Raw genomic sequence first — 23,274 nt, forward strand, 5'->3', positions numbered from 1 at the left:
TAGATCAAACCTGTTAACCAGTTATGCATTTTATATATACAATACTTCTGTTTTGTGTATCTAATCCATATTGCTATGTTGTGTAATTATAAATTAAAACAATATCACATAAAGTAAACAAAGGAGCCACATTGCTTTGTGTTAATGATATACCGTTATTAAAAGTGCCAAGTGCTTTGTGCAAAAAAAATATAGGTCCAATAAAAAAACTACACAGTTATCCCGATCTCTTGTGTCTCTTCCCAAGATTCACAAATTGCAAACAATTTAAAAAAAGTGCTACATGCAAAGTTATCTTATTTAAGTGCTTCCATATGTTCATACACTCCGTGTATGAACATATGGAAGGACTGTGGACTGTGGAAGGACTGTGTCCTAACGTGACATGGAGGTCAGTGGAAAGGACCACCAAAAACTGTGGAGACCAACAGATTGACACGGTCAGAAGTGTGGGTACTCACCAGATTTTGTTGACCCTCTTTCGTTACAGAGATTGGGTCACAAAGTGCCTTTTTCCCTCAGGAGGATTATTTCAAATGCTCGCTGTCATCTCCTTCTCTTTAAAATGTTGCTTGCCACACCGCACGCTCACATTTCAGCTCTCACTAGAATATACAACCGGTAATAGTAGGCCATGCCTGAGACCAGGATTATTTTCCACTTTACCTATTGATTCCCCTGCCACTGATGTTTATGGGGACAGTAGATCTCAGAAGTAGTATTGATGAGTGAAGTGACAGGAAAGTGAATGTGATTATTATTATCCTGTTCTTTCATGTCTAGCATATGGAAGATTAATAAACATGCATTGTCACCTGCCCTCAACAGACAACAGGCCAATCTGAACTTTATTGAGCTATGTTCAGCATTAGGTCCAGCAGATTATAGAATTGTACAGCACTAGAGCAGAGTTGTGAATTCATAGTAATTACAGTGTATTTCTACATAAATGGCTCCTTACTGTTATTCTGATTTTAATTAAAGTAATAATATTAGTAAATTATAATTTAACAAAATAGTCATGGATGGGGAAATCACATGGACCAATAGGATAATGGCAAATTGAAAAGAGGGTCATTGAAGTCAATTATTCCAATCAATAAAGTATATTTTCTAATTAATGAATTTGTTGGTTTAATCTGTCATTTCTTATAGAAAACACAAACGTTTTTTCTTACCTGCGCTGTAAAATAGCCTGTGATTTCAGACGACTCACGAAGAAAAGTAATGAAATTAAATAAACTAGGGCTGTTATTGATTACAATTTTCGTGTTTGATTAATCGTTTTTTTTTTTAAATCGATTAATCGACTAATTTCGATTAATTATAATGCACATACATTTTTCGGATCACCACCATATATAGTCCCCCACTGTAATATCCACAGACATCTCCCCCACTGTAATATCCACAGACATCTCCCCCACTGTAATATCCACAGACATCTCCCCCACTGTAATAATCCACAGACATCTCCCCCACAGTAATATCTACAATCTCCCCCACTGTAATATCCACAGACATCTCCCCCACAGTAATATCTACAATCTCCCCCACTGTAATATCCACAGACATCTCCCCCACTGTAATATCCACAGACATCTCCCCCACTGTAATACCCACAGACATCTCCCCCACTGTAATATCCACAGACATCTCCCCACTGTAATATCCACAATCATCCCCACTGTAATATCCACAATCTCCCCCAATGTAATATCCACAATCACCCTCACTGTAATATCCACAATCTCCCCCACTGTAATATCCACAATCTCCCCCACTGTAATATCCACAATCACCCCCACTGTAATATCCACAGACATCTCCCCACTGTAATCCACAGACATCTCCCCACTGTAATATGGTCCACATCTCGACCACTGTATAGGAAGATTAGTGCTTGCTTAGTCTTACCAGAGAAGCCGGCCAAACACAAGCAGTTGAGGCCGCCGCCGGGTGGACCAAGATGGCCCCCGCTTCGGGAGCTAGGCCGAAGCCGTGGCCTTTCCTATGGCCGAGGCAGCAGTGGAGCTCTGCGGATCACGTGGTACGACGATCCGCATAAAAATTTACAATTAATCTAGGAATTAATCTTTAATTTCCACAGCCCTAAAATAAACTGAAAAGGAGTACAAAATAACGCCTAATAACTTGGGTCTCCATTAGTCCCTTAACCCCCCTGGCGGTATTCCAGAGTCTGGCTCGGGGTGGAATTTCAGCACCAAAAGCGGTAACCCCGAGCCAGACTCAGGATCGCCTCGCAGCAGCCACAGGCATGGTTTACTTACCTTGTCCCTGGATCCTGCGATGCCGCCGCGCTGTGTGATCGAGCAGAGTCTCCTCGCTCGATTCACAGTGTCCCTGTGCCGCCGAGCTCCGTTTCCTGTGACGTTACGACGCACAGGGGCGGAGATCGGCGCCAAATTCAAAAAAGTAAATAAACACAATACATACACTATACTGTAATCTTACAGATTACAGTATACTGTATGTAAAAATACACACCCCCCTTTGTCCCTAGTGGTCTGCCCAGTGTTCTGCATGCAGTTTTATATAATAAAAACTGTTCTTTCTGCCTGCAAACTGGAGATTGTCCATAGCAACCAAAAACTGTCCCTTTATGTCAAAAGTGAGTTTAGACCAGATAGAAAACAGCGATAATAAATTATAATCACTTGCAGAATTGAGCGATAGCGATTTGTGGGGAAATCCGTCATAGAAAAATGAAAGTAATGACAGCGACAATTCTGCAAATTTCAGTGATTTTGAGTTGATTACATTATTGAATATTTTTTATTATAATTATATTATTATTTGTTATAATTATTTATTATATTATAATTTATGATTTTGTTTTTCAAAATTTTTCATACCCGAGATGTCTACTAGACTCTTGTTCGGACAGATTTAAGTGAGTTATTCCTAAGAATTACAGGCCTACAATGTAAAAGTGGTTTTAGACCAGCTAAAAAACAGCGATAATAAATTAGAATCACTTGCAGAATTGATGCGATAGTGATTGTGGGGAAATTTGTCATCAAAAAATTAAAAGTAATGATTTTTATTATTATTTTATTATTTGTTATAATTATTTATTTATTTATTATAATTTATGATTTTGTGTTTCAAATTGTATTATACCCGGGATGTCTACTAGACTCTTGTTTGGACAGATTTAAGTGAGTTATTCCTAAGAATTACAGGCCTACAATGTAAAACGCCAAATTTCCTTGCAAAATAATGGTACCGCTTTCAGCACCTAAAATATGAAATAATCATACCGCCAGGGAGGTTAAAGATATAGAGGTTGATTTACTTAAGGTAGATGTACTGTGCAGTGCAAGTACACTGGCTCCAGAGCTTAGTAAATGAGGTAATGTTTCACTTTGCAAAGAATACCCACCCAATCACTTGCAAGGAAAAAATAATGGTGTGGCTAGCTGTAGAGGAGAAGATGATGGTTTGGGTTTGGGGACTCTAAATTTCATAATAAATACAGCAAAGGTACTAGCCAGATACATTCTTAATATAAATTGGTGGTGTAAAGATTTTTAATATCAGCCCACTAGTTTATTTTCCAGCAAAATATGTGTGGCGCCATTTCTTATTGCTTACTAAATTATTTCATATCCCTGCTAAAAAAATTAAGATAATTAGTTAGTGACTACTATCTGTTCTTGAGCAGCCTTCTTCCCTGGAAAGTGTAAAAGATGTTTCCCCTAACGATGAACCTAATTAAAGAAACCATTTAACAGTAGTTGGCAAATTACCTAAAGGAAAGAGAAAAAAAAGACATATCAATCTCTTGAGTTTCTTTGGCTGGTGTTTGCTCATCAATGCTTGCCATCCATATTTCAGTAATTCTGATGGGACAATTTAATCTAGCTATAGCCCTGAGGTGATTAATATGGTGATATTAAAGCAAACTGTAGAGGAATATGGCCATGATATTTGTATTTTTTGCCAAGTATTACAGTGGGAACCTGCAAAATATAAATGCTAAACAGAACCAATAGGTTTCCATACTAGAGTGTACATGTTCTTTGACTTTCAAGGTTATGCTGGGATAATATTTTGCAGATTGATCAAACATCAAAATGCATGTAGATTCAGAAGAAACAGGAGTCAGCAACCCTATGTTTAGTAGTGTAAGTGCCACCATAGCGACTAACGTGTTTTATGAGGTCCAAGCTCCAACCCAAGCCTCCAAGTGATCCTGTTTAGATAGCATCATTGTTAAGTAAGGTTCATAATAGCACTTCTATTATATTGTTGGATAGTAAATGCTTTGTGCATTCTTTTTGCTTGTGCATTTAGTAGGGGCAGGCATGTTGAGAGCTTCTACAGCACTATGTACTGTTTGTGTGTCATGTACGATAGGTAGTAAGAATGTACTCCAAAGATACAACTCTGAAACATAATTATCAAAGGGGCATTTAAAGGCTTTTCGGCAAAAAAGCTGTGTGCATATGTGTTAATCATAGTCAGTGTTGATGGGGGAATCCCTCTTGTAGAGCCATTGGGGGTTATTTACTAAAGGGTATACCAATTTGCACTACAAGTGCACTTGGAAGTGCAGTCGCTTTAGATCTGGGGGGGAAATTTAAAATGAGGGGAAGCTCTGCTGATTTTATCATCCAATCACGTACAAGAAAAAATATTGTTTTTTATCCTCTTTGCATGTCCCCCTCAGATCTACAACGACTGCACTTCCAAGTGCACTTGTAGTGCAAAGTGGATTTGTCTTTAGTAAATAAACCCCATTGTGTTTTCCCGGTGGCGGGGTTTGTCCCTGCCAAAAGAACAAAGTGAATACTGCTAGTGGCTATAAAAGCTGCTAGCAATAATTGCATTTAAAATCCCACAGGCTGGTTGTACCCAAGTTGATTGATCGATCAACGTGTGTACATTACATTCAGCCTACCTATACATGGTTCTCATCTCTGCCAGTTTCTGCTAAACTGGCTGAGATTCGAACCATCTATGGCCAGCTTTATGCTTCGTACACACGATAGGTTAGTTTGATGAAAACGGTCTGATGGACCGTTTTCATCAGACCAAACCGATCGTGTGTGGGCCCCATCGGTTATTTGTCCATAGGTTAAAACAATAGGAACTTGTTTTAAAAATTTAAATTATCTGATGGATAAAAAACCTATAGAAAAAAACGATCGTCTGTGGGTACATCCATCGGTTAAAAATCCATGCATGCTCAGAATCAAGTCGACGCATGCTTGGAAGCATTGAACTTCATTTTTTTTCAGCACGTCGTTGTGTTTTACGTCACCGCGTTCTGACACGATCGGCTTTTTTAACTGATGGTGTGTAGGCATGACTGATCATCAGTCAGCTTCATCGGATAACTGATGGAAAAATCCATCAGACCGTTTTCATCAGACTAACCTATCGTGTGTACAGGGCATTAGTCATATTGCACTATAGCAGAATCAGGCCTCCTACACACGACCAAGTTTCTCAGCAAAAACCAGCAAGAAACTTGCTGGGATCTTTTTTTTGGCGAGGAAACCGGTCGTGTGTACATTTTTCAACGAGGAAACTGTCGAGGATCCCGTCGAGCCAAAAAGAGAGCATGTCTTCTTTTTCCTCGACGGGAATGGAGAAACTTGCCTTGTCGAGCTCCTCGACAGCCTGACAAGGAACTCGACGAGGAAAACTATGTGTTTCGCCTGTCGAGTTCCTCGGTCGTTTGTACGAGGCTTCACAGTCGTGTACATTTCACTGAAAAGACTATCACATTTTTTTTTTCTACTGAAATTCCTCTGCGTGGGACAAAAAATGATGAACTACATCAATACTACTCTGTTTCTTTACGATTTATAAAAGGTATTCTTATACTACTTTGTAGATTCAATTATTTTCTGTCTTAGGAGTCTGAGGACTGTGGGGATTACTAAATGGTAAACCTCTCCACACTGTATTCCCTTATATCATTACACTCTATGATATGTGCCCTATAAAATCTAGGAAAGTGTATTTATGTTTGGTTTATATGTGACTGGTGCCTTGTACATTTTTTTTTTGACAGTATAAATTAGTATTCTCGAGATGCTGTAATCCTGGCTAGCAGTTAGATAGTGGAGCCGTTGATATGAACGTGGCTGTTAGTTTTCCTCTGGGTACAATGCCTCATCTGATGTGTCTGCATTTTCACCCTCTTCATTATAATGATGGCGGTGCACCGGCAGTGTGTTTATGCTTATTGTCAATGCAGAGTTATGCATGCTTCTGCAGGATTACAATGCATGAAATCAGCTTGTGTTGGTACTGCAGTTTCCAAGTTGAAGGATATTTTAGCAGGGCTCATTGCTTCCACCTGTCAGCTGCCTCTGGCGACTGACTTATCCACCGAATCGGGTTATAAAAAGCCTTTCTATTTAAAAGCCAGTCTGTTTTACTTTTCTTTCGAAGTGAATTTGACATATTGTCTGCATGAGCGATAAGCTTGGTATCAGTTAAGTTGGCAACTCCTAGTGCAGACTCTGAGAGAATTGCTCAAGGCAGATGTCTGTGGAACGTGGCCAACAAGAAATTTCATTTATTTTAGATATCTATTTTGGGGTTCCTGGTTTGGGTATTAATAGAAACGTTCTAGATAACAAACAAATAATTGGCTGATCCCAATTTTAGAGGATTTGGCAGACTGTAAGGACTTTCTGTTCGAAAACGTATTCTACGGCAATTCTCAAATATTGATTATATCGCGCAGCAGCACTGTGGCAGAAATACAATATAGCTGGGAAATGAATAGATATGAACAAAGAAAGGTTCTCTTTCCTGTTTGAGCCAGCACAGTAATGGACTAGAACAGTACGCATTAGGCAGCCCATAGATCAGGGGTGCCCGTCCTTTTGAAGACCAAGGGCCACTTAAGCAACTTGGCAACCGGTCGCGGGCCACAATGAGCGGAGTGGGTGGATGGCAGCCACTCGGCTCTATAGAGCCCACTCTACTCCCAGCACACCAAACTTGCAGGTAATATAAGTCTTTGGTTCAGTGCAAGTAACCCGCAGGTGCACTTCTCTGCACCTGTGGATCAGTTTAAAAGCAGCCCAGTAACCACTGCAGAACAGATATGCCCACATATACACTGTGATTTTAGTAATAAACTTTAACAGTATTCTATTCTATTTTATTCCATCCCAGAGCAGGAGGTCGCGGGCCACATCAGAGGGCTCCGCGGGCCACATGTGGCCCCCTGGCCATTGGTTGGGCACCCCTGCCATAGATGGTGGTGGAAGCAAAGAAACATCACTTAAATTCTTCATCAACTCAGTCAGTGTTAAATGGGGGAATCCCTCCCGCAGTGCTATTATGTTCTACCAGAGGGGAGCCTTCCTGGTCGGCAGAACCCAAAGATTGCTGCTTGTGGCTTTAGCTGCCGCAAGTGATTGCATGTAAAAAATCCAACAGGCTAGTTTTACCCAGGTCAGTTGATGGATTGAATTGGGCACAATAAGCCTGCCCATACATGAATCAAAATTCAGCCAGTCCCTGCCGAACAGACCAAATTTTGATTTATGTATGGCCGGGTACCTCTCCTGTACGATTTATACATAGGTGTGCACAGCCCATTGCATTAGGGTGTGCACCCCAAAGCTCAAACACATATTCCTTTCTCTACAACCTCAAGTGCATGGGGTAGTGAATGAATGGGAAGTGCTCTGTGCTGAGTGGCTTCCCGTTCATTTACCAACTGAAAGGTAGTAAACTATGCTTACTATGCTAAGTTTACTATGCTTCAGTTATGAATGGACACAGTGAGCAAGTGTGTTCACTGTGTCCATTTAGAAAAGGAAGATGCCGGTAAATTTTATATTTACTAGCAACTTCCCCTGTTCTCCATCCTGAAACATTCCCGCAGCAGCCAGGGGAGAGGAGGGAAGCCAGAAGCACTGCAGGGCAGAGGGAACCAACACGGGGGGAAGCCTGGGAAGTAGGGGGAATCGGTGCCACACAGTGGCACACCCCCTCCGCCACGCCTATGGATCTATAACAAAGTCATCGTAAACAGTGTTCCAGACTTCCAAAAAGAGACAGCTGATATGACAACTTCCCCAGTATATGCCAGGGCATTATCTAAAACTGGAGAGGGAAAAATCTGGTGGAGCTGTTCATTATAGGCAATCAGCTTCTAACTTCAGCTTGTTCAATTAAGCTTTGACAAAAATGCCTGGAAGCTGATTGGTTTCTTCGCAGATCTGCACCAGATTATGCACTCGCCAGTTTTAGTAAATCAACCCTTTTATGTCCCAAAATCCTTGATGATATTATCTACCTATAGAGCCAACATGCCTTGGATATCCAGATCATAAGACAGAGCCAACTGCATGTGTGGCATGGATAGATTTAAAAAATGTCTGACATTTCGGCTGTACTTTATGTATCACCATTATATGTCTAGTTTGCTGGATATATTAAAGCGGGGTTCCCCTGTTAAAAAAAAAAAATGTTTTTTTTTATAGACATTACATTCGGCATCGTTAGCGCGAGTACGGTATGCGGTCTTACATTTTTATCCCCAGTACTCACTGTGTATGGCTCAATGAAGATTCCGGGGAATGGGCGTCCTAAGGCTGAGAGAGGTGATGACGGCCGGCCCTGGCACGTCACGTCTTCTCCGGAAATAGCCGAAATAGGCTTGGCTATTCACGGCGCCTGCGCATAGCCTCGTGCGCAGGCGCCGTGAAAGAACCGAGACCTACTCCGGCTGTCTTCGGGGAGCGTGACGTGCCAGAGACGGCCGTCAATCATCCTCCCTCTCCATAGGCACGCCCATTCCCCGCGGGAGTCGGATTCTTCAATGAGCGATAGCACAGTGAGTACGGGGATTAAAAATTTACGCCCGGCCATACCGCCTTTAATGAAGCTAGATACTGCAGAATATTGGAATATATTGTACTGGAAAGCTCAAGTCATCACAAAATATAAGGCTACCATTAAAGCCTATCTAAACTGAAGAACAATATTTTACAGCTTTGCAGCTTATGGTTCTTAGATATGGTGGCTGCACAAGGGTTCAATTACATTTGCAGCCAGGGTAGAGGTGCTCCATAAGGCCTAATACACACGACCAAGGAACTCGTCGTAAAAGAAACATTGTTTTTCCTCGACGTGTCCTTGTCCAGGCTTGTCGAGATCTTGTCAAGCTTTCTTTCCTGCGTACACACTGTCAAGACAAAATTTTGTCGCTCTCAAACGCGGTGACGTACAACACGTACGACGGCACTATAAAGGGGAAGTTTGATTCCACTGGCACCACCCTTGGGGCTGCTTTTACTAATCGCATGTTACTGCATGTTAAGTAAAAGTTTGGTGAGAGACGATTCGCGCTTTTCTGTTACAGCGTGACGAATGTGCTATCTCCATTACGAACACTACTTTTACCGAAGGTGTGTTCCCATCTCATACTTTATTCTGAGCATGCACAGGTTTTTAAGCATACACACGAACGTGTTCCTCGTCGTAAACCAGCCCGACGAGAAACACGACAAGGAAATTGAGACTCCTGAACGAGGAAAAATAGAACTTGTTCTCTTTTTTTCTCGTCGAGATCCATGACAGTTTTCTCGACGAAAAACATACACACGACCGGTTTCCTCTGCAAAAAAGCTCTACCAGCATTTTTCTTGATGGATTTTGTCGAGGAAAATGGTTGTGTGTACGAGGCCTCAGCCATATTTTTGCGTGCGTTTAGGCGGCCATTGAAATGAAAAAAACAAAAAAACTCCTAAAGGGGTTGTAAAGGTAAACATTTTTTTTCCTAAAAAGCTTCCTTTACCTCAGTGCAGTCCTCCTTCACTTACCTCATCCTTCGATTTTTCTTTTAAATGTCCTTATTTCTTCTGAGAAATCCTCACTTCCTGTTCTTCTGTCTGTAACTCCACACAGTAATGTGACACTTTCTCCCTGGTGTGTCGTGTTGTGTTCGCCCCCTCCCTTGGACTACAGGAGAGTCAGGACACCCACTGACACACAGCTCCTTCCTCTATCTGCAACGTAGAGAGCTTCTTGACTCTCCTGTATTCCAGGGGAGGGGTCGAGCATGACACTCCACACCATGGGGTGTTTAGGGGCAGAAAAAAAAGTCCAATGCCTGTATAACAGGCATTTGACAGCTGCAGTGTGCATAAAGCCTTATCTGCAGAGGTAGCCAAATTGGGCTGTACAGCCCCCTATCCTGTTTGGCATTTATTTAGGTGAGTGGGGCTGCGCCGCAACCACCCTGTAACTGTGTAATTCATGAGGCTGCACGGGTTCAAAACAGGCAGTGACTAGATGACATATCCACCCCTCATTGTCTATCAAATGCCTCTGAAAAGCAATCCACTGCAGGTGGCAATGGCTGTCCCAAGTATAAACTGAGTTTTAGTTCCCTTTTTTAACTTTTATTTAAATCCGGTAATCCTGCCATTAACTAATTTCCTTTGAGAGCACTGAGTAGCATTGTCACCCTAGGAAAGGGTGAGTAAAGTAAAGCCTCGTACACACGTTTGGATTTCCAACGGACAAATCCAAGGAATTTTGTGCGAAGGGCGTTGGCTGTGAACTTGGTATGCATACAGACAGCAGAACTTTTTCAGCCAACATACACAAAACTACGTGTTTTTTCAGCTCTCTAGCACCATCCTTTGGGCAACTTCTGCTAATGTTGTGCTATGGTTAGCATTGGTTTGGAGCATGTATGTTTGTACTTTGTACCCCCCCTCCCCCTAGACCAGCTTGTGTGATAGGCGGAACACTGATTCAATCTACTATCACACGAGCTGGTCTAGGGGAGCGGGACCTTGCACACACAGACCCAGCTCCGTGACATCTGATCGCCGGAAGACAGAGGGAGGGGAGCGCGCCGCCCCTGCACCCACTGCCGCCCCAAGGCCTGGCCTCGTTGGCTTTGTGAGGAATCCGGCCCTGATAACAAGGGGAGATGTTTTGTAGTGCACAGAGATAGCAGGAAACAATACTAACTTATAATATTCCAGGGGCAGAGAGCACAGGAAGTTATCAGCTCACAAGTTTTATTTTTATTTATTGGAACTGATAAAAAATTGGTTTATTTAAAAAAAAAAATATGGAGCAAAAAAGAGAAGTTTGTTATTTTACACACACTTTAAGCTCAGCATAACAAACTTTTTTATTTTACTCTACAATTAATTTGTTTTAATTTGCTATCTAAACTGTAAGCTCTAACGATCCCTCCTGTATTGAACTGTATTGTGACTGTACTGTCTTCCCTGATATTGTAAAGCGCTGCGCAAACGATTGGCGCTGTATAAATCCTGTATAATAATAATAATAATATTAGCTGCTGTAAAGACCTGCATGTCTAAGTATTTCAATGTTTAAGCATATGGTAATCCAGTGCTATGGTGTGTTAATAATAAATTCCCTGTACGAGAACAGTTGGCGTTTTTGTCTGAACGGGCAAATTTGAAGTTTAGGATGATGTATGTTTCTAATTCTAGCTTTTGTTAACCTTCAGTTCCTCCGTATTGTTAGCTGGATGTTTGCACCATGGCTGCACAGCCCTGTAGATTATTGCCAGCGCTTATCGACAGGGGAAGTCTTGTGTTGTGGAAATCCCAGCGGCATTACGCAGGGTTTCATTCTACTCACTCATATGACAGCACCATTTCTCATAGCACACTACACTGTGAGGACACGCTCCAATACAGCAAGGGTGGCATTTGCTTCCCTTTGTGTTTTACATTAGTGCTTCATTGTCAATGGTTATCATTTTCATGCAAACTGCTATAAGTGTGAGATATGGTTTGGACTTACTAATCATCTGTCTTATTGTTGCATTCAGATTTTTCTCCTTTGTATCTCAGGCACAGGATAGAGCCAGTTGGAGGCCCAACTTGGAAAGCAGATCTTTCATTAATAATGAGACGGGAGATTTGCTCATGAAAAGGATATCGGAATCTACTCTAAGGCCTCGTACACACGACCATGTTCCTCGACAAAATCCATCAAGAATCTTGGTGGCAGAGCTTTTTTGCCGAGGAAAACGGTCGTGTGTATGTTTTTCGCTGAGAAAACTGTCGTGGATCTTGACGAGAAAAAAAGAGAACAAGTTCTCTTTTTTCTCGCTGGGAGTCTCAATTTCCTCGTTGTGTTTCTTGTCAGGCTGGTTTTCGACGAGAAACACGTTCGTGTGTATGCTTAGAAACCCGCGCATGCTCAGAATAAAGTATGAAGCCTTGCACACACGACCGAGAAACTCGACGGGCGAAACACATCGTTTTGCTCGTCGAGTTCCTTGTTAGGCTGTCGAGGATCTCGGCGAGCCAAATTTCCCCATTCCCGTCGAGGAAAAAGAAGACATGCTCTCTTTTTGGCTCGACGAGATCCTCGACAGTTTCCTCGTCGAAAAGTGTACACACGACCGGTTTCCTTGTCAAAAAAAAAATACCAGCAAGTTTCTTGCTGGGTTTTGCCGAGAAACTCGGTTGTGTGTACGAGGCCTGAGACGGGAGCGCACCTTTGGGAAAAATAGCGTTCGTAATGGAGATAGCACATTCGTCACGCTGTAACAGACTGAAAAGCGCGAATCGTCTCTCACCAAACTTTTACTTAACACGCAGTAACTAGTGTTGAGCAGAATATGCCATATTCGATTTCGCGATATATCTCGAATATATATTCGAATATTCGAGATATATTCGCTAAATTCGAATATTCGTGATATTTTATCGAAATTAAATGATTGCGATTTTTCGCTATTGCGAATGCGAAAATAATTGCGATTTTTTGATAACTGCGGTAGGAGCACTCTGATTGGCTCAGAATATTCGTGATATTTTATCGAAATATCGCAACATGCGAATGCGATATTTATTGCGCAATTTCGAGAAATGCTGGAGGAGCGCTCTGATTGGCTCAGAATATTCGTGATATTTTATCGAAATATCGCAACATGCGAATGCGATATTTACTGCGCAATTTCGACAAATGCTGTAGGAGCACTCTGATTGGCTCAGAATATTCGTGATATTTTACAATACAAAATAATTGCGAATATTCGGCAAATGCGGAAGGAGCACTCTGATTGGCTCAGAATATTCTTGATATTTTACAATACAAAATAATTGCGAATATTCGGCAAATGCGGAAGGAGCACTCTGATTGGCTCAGAATATTCTTGATATTTTACAATACAAAATAATTGCGAATATTCGGCAAATGCGGAAGGAGCACTCTGATTGGCTCAGAATATTCTTGATATTTTACAATACAAAATAATTGCGAATATTCGGCAAATGCAGAAGGAGCACTCTGATTGGCTCAGAATATTCTTGATATTTTACAATACAAAATAATTGCGAATATTCGGCAAATGCAGAAGGAGCACTCTGATTGGCTCAGAATATTCTTGATATTTTACAATAGAAAATAAAAAGTGTTTTGCATTGGTGGTGATTCTTTACTCTATCCATCTGTCACAGCCATTTGTCAATCAAACACCTTGAAGATTGAACACGTTCATGCTGCATGCTTTGGACTTTTTTTCACTTCACATATCAAAGACATTTTTATGAAAGATTATTTTTCTATTATTGGGACTATATTTCTTTATATATTTGTTTCACTGTGTATTTCACAAGTTATTTGCGCTTGTTTATTTTATAATTTGCCCACATGTCTTGTCACTAGACATATTTTTTATTCTTGTAGAGCGACTCCATTTTCTGTCTTGTATTAAATTATGTTGTATAACATTTTTGAGTTGCTGCTGTATTCTCCCCTTTTTTTAAGGTATGCGCAATTTTTTCCTTCTTACAAAAAAAAATAATATCAAACATACAAATATTCATAACAGAAACATACACAAAGCCCCCCCCTTTTGCATCAGAGACAATCAGAGTTCTCCTACCACAGTTATCGAAAATTCGCAATCATTTTCGCATTCGCAATAGCGAAAAATCGCAATTTTTTTTTTTTTAATTTGGCAACATAAAAGGATCGCCTCAGCTTAGCTACTCGGCCCAGGGTCTCTAATCATACCAGCAATGCTTTTAGACGTCGATAGGATGTGATCTGTTTTAAAAATCAAATTGAAAAAATGCGAATATTCGGAATTGCGAATATTCACCGCGAAATTCGAAATATAGCGCGATTTCTCGAATATGCTATATTCGAGTCGAATATTCGCAATGCGAATATTCGTGAGCAACACTAGCAGTAACATGAGATTAGCAAAAGCAGCTCCAAGGGTGGCGCCAATGGAATGGAACTTCCCCTTTATAGTGCCATCGTACATGTTGTACGTCACCGCGTTAGAGAACAACGAGATTTTGTCTTGACTGTGTGTACGCAAAGAAAGCTTGACAAGATTCTCGACAAGCCTGACAAGGAACTCGTCGAGGAAAACGATGTTTCTTTTACGACGAGTTTCTCGGTCGTGTGTACGAGGCCTAATTTTCTAGCCCTTAATTTGGCAACATTTTAAACTATGATGTGTGTATGCTATTTCTATCGATTAACAGGGAAGAATTGCTCATCAGTCTAATGCCTCGTACACACGACCATTTTTCTCAGCAGGAAAAAAAAAAAGTTTTTCCCAACGTGATTCCTCTCCAGCCTGACTTGCATACACACTTTCATGCAAAAAAACGTCCGATCAAAGCGCGGTGACGTACAACACGTGCGACAGGACTATAAAGGGGAAGTTCCTTTTAAATGCTTTTGGGCTGCATACTTGATTCTGAGCATGCACGTTTTTCCCCTTGGAAAAGCAACGAGAAAAAGATTGACGGGAAACACGACAAAAAAAAAGAGAGCTGGTTTCAATTTTTTAACGGGCAGTTTTTTCATAGAGAAACTGCTAGGGAGCATACACACGGACGGTTTTCACGACCAATATAAAAAAATGGCAGTGTGTACAAGGCATCAGAGATTTTCTAACGAATATGAAAATATGTGTAAGTAATGTCAAGCATTTCCACTACACAATGTAGCCTATTATCACAATGTTGTTTCATTGGTTCTAAACCTTGCCCATGGCATCATAAAACAAAGGGTTTCAAGTCTGAATTGAGTTTTTAAAAACAGAATATTTTGTACCTTTATGATGAGAACGGTCTGAAGAAAATTATGTGTTCCTCACAGTACAATCAGAATTTGTCCCATGTGCGGTATAAGATAAAATTGGAGAAGCTATGGTTTGTGTGGACAGCTTAGTTCTTCTTTCAGACACCTTTATTCTTAACCCCTTCCTGCCACCACCTTCTGGCCCTTTGAGAGGTTCTAAATGCCGGGAGATGGATTCCCATCATGTGACCACTGCGTTCACATGATCAGAAAGCTCCCGACCGCAAGTTTGCATCTGGAGCTTTCCGGTACCCATGCAGGGCAACATCAACAGGTTCACTTTAAGACCTCTTTCACACGGGGGCCACGGGCGGGCCCAGTAGGGGCACCTTTAGAACATGTAAAAGGGTCCCACTGTGGGATTAAAAGGCTCAGTTCACACTGCTGTGAGCTACGAGTAAACACTAGGAATAGTGTGAAACGCATCAGCTGTCCAGTTTGCTGTGGCTTGTAGTGTTGTTTTTGATTTTACCAATAAAGGCAAAGTTTGTTTGGAGTGCTATATACATTGCCTGCACCTGCGGTTTCTGTGAGAAGGATCATTACAAGGACACATCCTACCTGGAGCGGCAAAAACCTCTCCCTTGCTGTGACCCCACTATCATACAACTTGCTTGCAACTTGCTTAATTTCCTTGTGACCACTCAAATCACACCTAAGTCACAGAAAAGTAGTGCAGGAATCTTTTTTTTGTTGGTCGCTGCGCTTGAGTTGCATTGATTAAGACAGCGCCCATTGAAATGAATGTGTTTTGACTTGTCATGCGACTTTATATGTAGCAAACCACATGATAAATTGCAGCAGCAGTAAAGTACCTGGAGATCAGTGGTAAGGGCCACAATCTTGGAGGGAAGGGTCACCAGGACTGATGGAAAGGGCCCCAGCACCGATGGAAAGGGCCCCAGCAGTCAGGGGGGGCCTTCATGGATTATTGCATCGGGGCCATGAAGGTTTTAGTTACACCTCAGGAAATTTTGGAAAGTTCCGCTGGGTGAATCACTGAAATGTCTTTGTATAGCAATGCCCAACAAGCTATGTGAAACAATAAAGATAATAATAATAAATATATATATAAAAAAAACGTATTTTAACCAGTGTCAATGCTTGTGTCATGCTCTTTTTTTATACACGATGCACCCAAATATGTAACTTGTTTTATTAGGTAATTGATGGGACGAATTTACTTTATACATCGCCATGACAACAGACAGAAACGATTAGGCTAGTATCTCCGTATTCCCGGATGAATTTTTTACAGCTTCATACCATGAGGTGCTGTGGCTTTTTCTTGGTATGTCAAATTCTATGCATTTGCTTACTATTTTCTTCTCATAATATAGTATTCCTTAACTGCGTGGTCAACAAATTAGAAGTGTAATGAAGTATCAGTGTTGCCATTTACAACATTTCTGATGATTTTCTGAGGTCCAGAATGAACCCGGTATATTGCCTTTTGTTGAAGCCTGATGTAATTTAGAAAGTAATTATGTCGATAATAATTACAAGTGCACAGTGATAAAGCCAGAGCTATATTTGTCGTTTTCATTAACCACATTGACTGTTAATTCCGACTGCTTTACTGTTTTCATCACATTTAACATTACAACTGGGATTTATCATGCAGTGATCCTTTGCGCAGAAGCGGCGATACATGCATGCAAAACAGATGGTTTATAATTTTATTTGTTACATCTGAGATTAGATCTTGATTGAGTATATCCCTTTTACTGCTACTTATAGTATACACTCTTTCTGCTTATTATTTCTTCTAGCTTAGGTCAAGGTATATCTAGAGAGATAGGTCAAGTTCTTCTTCATATCTTCATATAGTGCTTTGAAGTAAATTGGGCTGTGTGGTGTTTACAGTGATAGCAATGCGGAAGCATGTTCCAGAAATTAAAATTCAACAACTAAGGAAATTAAGGCAAAGCACAGACAACGCCACACGGCTGCTACTCAGGTCGGTCTTTGTATTATAGTTGTTCAACTTTCTCTGCTAGAACGACTACAGACTGATTCTTCTCATCCGAAATTTGTTTCTACATACTACAGCCCCTCTTACACTCCATAACTAATAGGCTTAGCAGAACTGCAAATAGATGGCGTGCTGAAATACCCAAGCTGATGGAGGATATCTGGCAGGAAGTTTTCCCCCTCCAGGTTCCCTCTGTCATCTCCGCCTGCGACAAGGTGATCCAGATTAAATTGTTATACTTTGCACCGTGTTTACTATATAAACTACATAGATTGCCCTCTGCACTGTGCTCCCGATGCGGCATGGCTGATGGTAATTTTTTTCATTTAATGTGGGAGTGTACTCCGATTAGGAAGTTCTGATCGGAGGTCACAGCCTTTATCAGCTCCGTAACTCAGATACCTAATATTTGCAATCCCTTGCGATGCTTATTTGGTTATATTGGCCTTTATCAGCTCCATAGCTCAGATACATGTATTCTGTTAAGCTCCCTGGTGGTATTCCCGAGCCTGGCTCGGGGTGAATTTTACATACCAAAAGCGGTAACCCTGAGCCAGACTCGGCATCGCATTGCAGGATACAGGGGAAGTTACTTACCTTGTCCCTGGATCCTGCGATGTGTCCCCGCTGTGTGTGCAAGCTGTCATCTCGCTCGATTCACACACTGGTGACTGCTGAGTGCCACGAACTCCGTTCCCGAGCGGTGCGACGCACAGGGTCGGAGTTCGGTGCCAAATTAAAAAAATGAAAAACACAGTATAGATACAGTATACTGTAATCTTACAGGTTACAGTACTGTATCAAATAATAACACATCCCCTTTGTCCCTAGTGGTCTGCCCAGTGCCCTACATGCACTTTTATATTATAAATACTGTTCTTTCTGCCTAGAAACTGGAGATTGTCCATAGCAACCAAAAAGTGTCCCTTTATTTCAAAAGTGGTTTTCCTGGTGCCTTCCATGGCAGCATACATATGGTTGGTTACCCCGCCCCCAACCAACCCACAGGACGAATTATAACTCTTTAAAAGTACGTCAGCATCCCCCATACACCATTCTTTCTTCTGTCCTCAAACCTGCAGGATCGTGGATCACCTGGATCAGCCCTTACTAGTCCTGTATATGGAGTCCCATATCTTAGGCTGCTAATTGCTAAAGGCGCCAAAAAGTTTGGGAACCCATTTTTCTGTGGATCTTTTTTGGGTCTGGAGTTCAGGTATTTCCTCTATCCTTTTTGACTGAGAAGACTGCTCCAAGGTAAAAGACTGCCTCCCACGGCCATATTCAACCTGGGAGTTTGCAAGGTGCTGGCGCATTAATGCTAGGTTGTATTATTTTGCCTACTTATTGTCTGTCAATAGAGGGACATCGTAGGTATGGGTTGTTTTATGTATACCAAAAGACATGGTAGGGGCTCACTATCGCCTCTTTGCTTTTCTCCGGGCTCCGCTCCCCGCTAGCGAGGTTGCTATTATACATCCATGACATGCATGTGGAGCCGCTGAGTAGGTGAATGTCTTCCCATGCTGACTGGCGTCTGCGGCGCTTCGCGCGTGGCCTCCGGGACTGGCTTATCCCCTCCGCGGGCGGGGCCGTGTCACAGGGGCGTGATGTCGTCGCCGCATGCGCGGTATCATCACGATGCCGTCGACGGCCATCTTGGTGCACCCTAGAAGTCCATCTGTAGGAACTGGGTGCTTTCATTATGGCAGCAGCTCTCATCTAGGGAGCACCTCTTACAGGGGAACAGTCTCCTTCTCCTTGTATGTTTTATGTATTCCCTTATGGAGCCAGCCCAAAAACATTAGAAGCAGGCTGGATCTGTGTATTATATATATATATATATATATATATATATATATATATATATATATATATATATATATATCAAAGGGAAGGAGCTAGCTTATATCATAGTATATTCTGATGATCTTCTATTAATTAATTCAGTATGTGCAGGTATATGTAGGGGGGATGTGTGTATTCCCACTTTCCTTTTTGAGTTAAAAAAAAAATATATAGATATATCTATGTATGGGAACGTGAATGTATGTATATATATATATGTATGTGTGCGTGTATGTGTATATATATATATATATATATATATATATATATATAAACCTTTTTGATCCTCTTGAAGAAAGAGGAATCTATGCATATACACTGGAGTAACAACATATATTTTTTATGTGTATGTACTCAGGTATATATATATATGTGTATGTGTATATTAAAAGACATATGCGCTACAGTTGCCCAGGAAAAAGCCATTCACTGCGTAGAGTGAATACTTATTGATTTTTGGAACCGGAGGACCACTAGCTTGATATGTCCACCGAATGAGATAACTGATCCAACTTGCCAAAGTTGTCCTTCGTGTTTATATATTATATATCGTTTAGGGATCCAAGAGGTCATCTTTTACCTCATTCATGACCTACTATGGTCTAATCCTGGTTGCACTTGCTCCCCACGATATAAAAATAAATAAACAATAATATAAAAAATAAAAAAGCAGAGGGGCTTCATGAGCTGTCTGATCTATAATCAAAAATAAAAATATTTTGACAGCTACCCTCCCTGTGAGCGATTTATTAACCATATGTATGCTGCCATGGAAGGCACCAGGAAAACGGAAAATTGAATACTTAAATTTCCGTAATTTTCCTTTCCTGGTGCCTGACCATGGCAGGATACGCCCTCCCTTGCCATAATCCTTAAATGTTTGAGTCTAGTTACAAGAATGGTGTATGGGGGAGGCTGACACTCTTTTAAACAGTTATAATTGGTCCTGTGGGTTGGTTGGGGGTGGGGTAACCAACCATATGTATGCTGCCATGGTCAGGCACCAGGAAAGGAAAATTATGGAAAGGTAAGTATTCAATTTTCTGTTTTAGAGCAGCTAGAAAACAGCGATAATAAATTAGAATCACTTGCAGAATTGAGCGATAGCGATTTGTGGGGAAATTTTTCATCAAACACTGAAAGTAATGACAGCGACAATTCTGCAACTGAGCAAATTTCAGTGTTTTTGATTTGACTACATTATTGAATATTTTTTATTATAATTACATTATTATTTGTTATAATTATTTATAGTTATTTATTATATTATAATTTATGATTTTGTGTTTGAAACTTTATCATACCCGGGATGTCTACTAGACTCTGGTTTGGACAGTGAGTTATTCCTAAGAATTACAGGCCTACAATATAAAACGCCAAATTTCCATGCAAAATAATGGTACCGCTTTCAGCACCTAAAATCTGAAAGAATTATACTGCCAGGGAGGTTAAAGATTGAGCAATGTTTGCTACAAATGCATATTTGTGTGTTTATTTTTGTTGTGTATTGCAAAAAAAAAAGAAGAAAAAAGTACCCTTAAAAAAAAAAAAAAAAACAGGCAAACTTTTTGGGTTCTGTATCCATGATCTGGGATTTAGGGGCTGGATGTGGGCCAAGATTTCTAATAGTGTTATGCCTGCCCGTGGCAAATAAGAACCATCAATTTTGCATTAAAAAATCTCTGCTTATTTTATTTTTATTTTTTTATAGCCCAAAAATAAAGAATGCAAAGATTTTCTGTTGTCTTTCTGTATATCAAATTGTATCTAGTATATTAAAATGCAGCCACTCAATGGGTAATATCACCATCTGCTTCTTTGTGTGTTGTCGGAGATGGTATACCACACAAATATAATATAACCATAACCATGTAGATTGACCATCAGGATGTATTTCTATTGCATCAGTTTGCGACAGTGTTTGGAGGGTATCCTCTGCATTATTGTATCTCAAAGTTCCTCTAGGATCAGTGCCTGTACATCTAGGGGGGTCTGTCTGGCCTATCCATGTGCAGCATGTCACATATATGCATGGATCATGCTAAGATCAATTGCACATGTGTGATGGCTCGTTTGTCTGATGCTGGGTATGCACAAAGCTCAAGGAGGTTATTTAAACCCCCCATTTCCCTTATGGTGGCTGGTGTTGTGTATTCTTTGCAGCTACTGTGTTCATAAGATTACTGTTGTTGTACACTGCTTGTGACATTGCCTGACACTGCCCATATCTCCTGCCTTCATTGACAACCGTGCTTACTTTTTACTCTCTTGCCATCCATCTGTCCCAACCTCTTGCCTGCCACCTCGACACATGCCAGGAAACAGACTTCTCCTGCCTGCTGCTGACCTCAACCTCTACCTGAACCCTGTCTCCTCACAGTACCACTATCCTATCTCCACATCGTTCCTGTGACCCCCTGGTGGGGAGATACAGAGGGCCGCGACCTGGTGTCATCTTGCTACGTAGCATCCAGCGGGTCATTAAGGCCACTGGCCCATCATTCCTTGTGGGGTGCTATGATAAAGAGCAAGGCAGTAGTGTATTTAGGTTTTGTGCTGTCCTAGGCCTGACTAAACTCGTGCACCCCCTAATTTAAATATGACTCACCCTTTCCTGTCAAGGCCACACCCCTTTCTGTTTAAAACCCGCCCTGAAATTTTTGAGTGGGGACACTAGTTCTGAGGGCCTGAGGGGAGGGGCGCAATGGTTTTCCTTAATTTGCATAGATTTCCTCTCACTTCTTGTTTGGCTATGGGGCAGGAAGTGAAGGGAAATCTCTGCAATGGGACAGGGATGGTAAAAAATAAACTGACAAGGGCTATAACCCTTTTTTCTATCCAAAATGACTAAGAAGATATAACCATGCCAATGGTGCAGCAGAAAACATATAGAACAGTGAGGAAGGTTTGTGGTCCAGGATGATAGGACAGTCAAAATTAGAAGCAGCAACCCACAGTTGTGGAATTCTGGCCGTCCACATACCGGAAGCAGTGCAGCCGCTTTATGGGGGCACTAGACTAATTTGCCTCTCAGCCCAGACCAACTCATAAGACTGGCACTACACTAACAGTGTAGCACAAGCCAGCGGGGACTCTTTCTGTGCTGCCCCCCCTGCAAAGTGCTGCCTTGTTGGCCTAGGCCAGGATACAGTGTTGGACCAAGGTGACACTTAAAGCGCATGCATCGCTTCCTAAAGCCGACCACATATGGTTTGAATCTCGACCAGTTTAGCAGAAACCAGCCAAGATTGGAACCGTGTATGGGCAGGCTAAATGTACCAGTTGATCAACTTAGGTACAACCAGCCTGTCGGATTTTACATGTGATAGCAGCTATTATAGCCACCAGTAGTAACCACGGCTGTCTCCCGTTGGGAATGACTTCCCCTGCCCCCCTGCTGGGAGAACACAATTGCTCACGTGATTGCAGGAAAGAAGAGAAAGAAGATTGCACTATCTATGGCCAGCTATATGGTGTGAAACATAACAGTTGTCTCCATGATCATCCTATAGAAATGTAGCATGCCAACAAGCATCTCTGTTTGCAGTGCATCAACAAACACGTATTCCAATCTACAACGTGACCTATGCACTAATACTAGGGTAAAACCCCAGTGCCTTTTTCACAGAGGACAATGGCTTCCTATATTATACAGTAACTATTTTGTTGTGTAAAACCCAGAAAAAAAGCATTACTGTACATCACACATTACTTGGAATTTTTCAGGTTTATCGTCACAGATCTGTGGAGAGTATCTTGTAAATGCACATCAATAGAAGCACACAGGTCAACATGAACAAGATCTGCTGTCACGTTGTTACCTAGGAAGGAGATCAATGGCAGCAACTCACGCACGGCACATTAATTCACATTTACTTTTAAAGAAAACATTATCTAGATTATAAAAAGGTAATTCGATCTCTGAGGGTTTTGTTAAAAGAATTCAGATTTATAATCTAAGTAAGAAGTAATGAAGAAGCTCATTAAATTTTGCCTAATGAAATCGCAAACAAGGCATTTTTGTTAATGTACACAGAGGAAGTACTGTGTGTGTGTGTCAGGCCTCGTACACATGGCCGAGAAACTCGACGGGCAAAACACATAGTTTTGCTCGTCGAGTTCCTTGTGAAGCCGCCGAGGATCTCGGCGAGCCAAATTTTCCCATTCCCGTCGGGGAAAAAGAAGACATGCTTTCTTTTTGGCCCGACGGTTTCCTCGTCAAAGTGTACACACGACCGGTTTCCTCAGCAAAAAAAAAAAACCAGCAAGCTTCTTGCTGGTTTTTGCCGAGAAACTCAGCCGTGCGTACGAGGCCTCAGAGTCTTTGTTCTATATAT

General features: G+C 41.3%; 1 protein-coding gene across 1 annotated transcript in view; it reads left to right on the forward strand.

Annotated features, from left to right (window-relative positions):
• CCSER1 (coiled-coil serine rich protein 1) overlaps window positions 1-23,274 on the forward strand; it is a 1,156,365-nt gene that overhangs the window by 85,902 nt on the left and 1,047,189 nt on the right.

The sequence above is a fragment of the Rana temporaria genome, chromosome 1 (genome assembly GCF_905171775.1).
Source record: "Rana temporaria chromosome 1, aRanTem1.1, whole genome shotgun sequence".
NCBI lineage: Eukaryota > Metazoa > Chordata > Amphibia > Anura > Ranidae > Rana > Rana temporaria.